Source organism: Schistocerca americana, chromosome 1, assembly GCF_021461395.2.
Source record: "Schistocerca americana isolate TAMUIC-IGC-003095 chromosome 1, iqSchAmer2.1, whole genome shotgun sequence".
In the NCBI taxonomy this organism is placed as follows: Eukaryota; Metazoa; Arthropoda; class Insecta; order Orthoptera; family Acrididae; genus Schistocerca; species Schistocerca americana.
This window is the reverse complement of record NC_060119.1, coordinates 1,110,223,003-1,110,226,780: the sequence shown is the minus strand read 5'-3', so window position 1 is coordinate 1,110,226,780 and position 3,778 is coordinate 1,110,223,003. Positions and strand designations below refer to the sequence as shown.

At 44.2% G+C, this 3,778-nt stretch overlaps 1 non-coding gene across 1 annotated transcript; it reads right to left on the bottom strand.

Moving 5' to 3' along the window:
* Nucleotides 1–2,400: 2,400 nt before the first annotated feature.
* Trnaw-cca lies at nucleotides 2,401–2,475 on the bottom strand. Its single transcript has one exon. It is a non-coding gene; the product is annotated as a tRNA-Trp (tRNA).
* Nucleotides 2,476–3,778: the final 1,303 nt, after the last annotated feature.

Here is a 3,778-nt window from a genome sequence, read left to right as displayed (position 1 = left end):
CGTCAGGAAGTGCAAAATGGCTAAGCAGGGGTGGCTAGAGGACAAACGTAAGGATGTAGAGGTTTATCTCACTAGGGGGAAGATAGATACTGCCTACAGGAATATTAAAGAGACCTTTGGAGAAAAGTGAACCACTTGTATGAATATCAAGAGCTCAGATGGAAACCCAGTTCTAAGCAAAGAAGGGAAAGCAGAAAGGTGGAAGGAATATGTAGAGGGTCTATACAAGGGCGATGTACTTGAGGACAATATTATGGAAATGGAAGACGATGTAGATGAAGATGAAATGGGAGATACGATACTGCGTGAAGAGTTTGACAGAGCGCTGAAAGACCTGAGTCGAAGGCCCCGGCAGTAGACAACATTCCATTAGAACTACTGACGGCCTTGGGAGAGCCAGCTCTGACAAAACTCTACCATCTGGTGAGCAAGATGTATGAGACAGCAGGCGAAATACCCTCAGACTTCAAGAATAATATTATAATTCCAATTCCAAAGAAATCAGGTGTTGGCAGTTGTGAAAATTACCAAACTATCAGTTTAATAAGTCACAACTGCAAAACAAAGGCGCGAATTCTTTACAGACGAATGGAAAAACTGCTATAAGCCGACCTCGGTGAAGATCAGTTTGGATTCCGTAGAAATGTTGGAACACGTGAGGCAATACTGACCCTACGACTTATCTTAGAAGATAGATGAAGGAATGGCAAACCTAAGTTTCTAGCATTTGTAGACTTGGAGAAAGCTTTTGACAATGTTGACTGGAGTACTTACTCTCTTTCAAATTCTGAAGGTGGCAGGGGTAAAATACAGGGAGCGAAAGGCTATTTACAAATTGTACAGAAAGCAGATGGCAGTCATAAGAGTCGAGGGGCATGAAAGCGAAGCAGTGGTTGGTAATGGAGTGAGACGGGTTTGTAGCCTCTCCCCGATGTTATTCAATCTGTATATTGAGCAAGCAGTAAAGGAAATAAAAGAAAAATTCGGAGTAGGTATTAAAATCCATCGAATTGTAATTCTGCCAGAGACAGCAAAGGACTTGGAAGAGCAGTTCAACGGAATGGACAGTGTCTTGAAAGGAGGATATAAGATGAACACCAACAAAAGCAAAACGAGAATAAGGGAATATAGTCGAATTAAGTCGGGTGATGCTGTGGGAATTAGATTGGGAAATAAGATACTTAAAGTAGTAAAGCTGTTTTGTTATTTGGGGGGGGGGGGCAAAATAACTGATGATGGTCGAAGTAGAGAGGATATAAAATGTAGACTGGCAATGGCAAGGAAAGCGTTTCTGAAGAAGAAATTTGATAACATCGAGTATAGATTTAAGTGTCAGGAAGCCGTTCCTGAAAGTATTTGTATGGAGTGTAGCCATGTATGCAAGTGAAACATGGACGATAAATGGTTTGGACAAGAAGAGAATGTGGTGTTACAGAAGAATGCTGAAGATTAAATGGATAGATCACATAACTAATGAGTAGGTATTGACTAGAATTGGGGAGAAGAGAAATTTGTGGCACAACTTGAGTAGAAGAAGGGATCGGTTGGTAGGACATGTTCTGAGGCATGAAAGGATCACCAATTTAGTATTGGAGGGCAGCGTGGAGGGTAAAAATCGTAGAGGGAGACCAAGAGATGAATACTCTTAGCAGATTCAGTAGGTTGCAGTAGGTAGTGGGAGATGAAGAAGCTTGCACAGGATAGAGTAGCATGGAGAGCTGCATCAAACCAGTCTCAGGACAGAAGACCACAACAACAACAACAACAACGTGGAGGCAGCATGGCTCTACATTTCTTGTTGTGTCCACGCCGCGTCGAGTTGTTTCAGTATGCCGGGCAGGAGGTCCGACACGATGTTATAAGATAACCCATGACTTTTGGCACCTGGGTGTAAAATGTTATGAATACAATTGTGGTGGTTTCTTGTTAACACCAACACTTCACGAATCTACGAATGTACGGTGTCGGTAGCTTCGACTCACCCGCGCATGTTATAATGTCTAATGCGACTCCTCGCATAAGCAGGATTTCAGGGGTTCGATTCTTGAACAGTATTTCTGAAACATGTTAAAAGAATCTAGACAGATCAATATTATAATAAATAAAAGCACCAGTATACTTTTGTTCTAAAATAGTACTTTTATTGTGTTAACCAGTTTCCGGCTTACAAGGCCATCTTGAGACAGTTACTGAGTATTTTCAAGAAAGAAGTTACAATGTTTGCAAACAGCATTGGAAGAGAAGTAACACCTCTGCCGAAAACCGGTTTAGACAATAATAGTAATATTGTAGAACAAAAGCAAACTCATACTTTTCATATATTATATAGCATCCAGAATGAGATTTTCACTCTGCAGCGGAGTGTGCGCTGATATGAAACTTCCTGGCAGATTAAAACTGTGCGCCCGACCGAGACTCGAACTCGGGACCTTTGCCTTTGGGGGGCAAGTGCTCTACCAACTGAGCTACCGAAGCACGACTCACGCCCGGTACCCACAGTTTTACTTCTGCCAGTATATAGTATTTCTGAACATATTCCACTAATACCACTTCATGGCATTACATCTCGTTGATGTCACCACTTTTACCTCATGTTTCATTTTAAGGAACTTAATTTGAATGATGAAACCACACGTCCCCTGCCAGTTAGCGTCTGAGGGCTGTCTGTATAACGGCACAGATGCTGCGGGACCGGTTGCCGACATCGAGATGCTGCGGCACGCGCCACACTTCCGGCGTGTGACGAAGGCGCTGGTCTCCGTACAAAGGCCGCTGTTGTGTCCTCCTGTGTGCTGCAGTGTGGCGTGGCGTGGCGTGGCGTGTTGTAGCTAGCGGCTAGCGGAGCCCACCAACTCGCTGACCGCAGCCTCACGTTGCGTATCGCATCGTTAAGATCCTCGCACCACAGGAACCTGCGCAAATTTTCGTAGAAGCTGTACTGAAACAGTATAAACACTAGTACATTCCCCACAAGGTCTTCCGGCTTTATGTATACTACCTTTGTAAACTGTTTCTTTTCCTCTCATTTGCATATAAAATTATCACAATGACGCAGTCCGCCCCGATAGCTGAATGGTCTGCAGTCCTAAGGGGCCCGGGTTCGAATCCCGGTTGGGTTGGGGATTTTCTCCTCTCAGGGACTAGATGTTGTGTAGTCTTCATCATCATTTCATCCCCATCCGGCGCCCAGGTAGCCCAATGTGATGTCAAATGTAATAAGACCTGCACCATGGCGGCCGGACCTGCCCCGTAAGGGGCCTCCCAGCCAATGATGCCAAACGCTCATTTCCATTACAATGACGCGATGACTTTAATGTAGGCTGTTGGTCATAATGTAATAGCCACAAGATGTTTCTGGATCCATTCACTGTTCATTGAGCCTTTCGACCTCTGGGCATCTTCAGATGACCATTTAGTGAAGAATGAAACATCAAGTTTACTACTCCAACCACAGGGGAACACGCAAAATGCTATAACCCTATTTTCCAGGAACTTCACTCAGTGAAAGTGGGGTCTAAATAAGCGAACACGGGTCTCCGCTTATCCGTAGACACTCGACCGTTTTTGAGAAAAGGACCGCAAAAATTTTCGAAATACTTTAGATCCCTTTTAGGGCGCAAGAAGCTCAGCTCAAGTGGTGGCAGTGCCTAGCGTCGCAGTGTTTCATTTTCGCGTCCCGTTGTTGGGCGGCTGCCTGAAAACTATTTTTGCGATCAGCCAGAAAATGATGGAGAACATACTGACTGACTATAATTTCCCGTCTGCAAGTCCACATTCT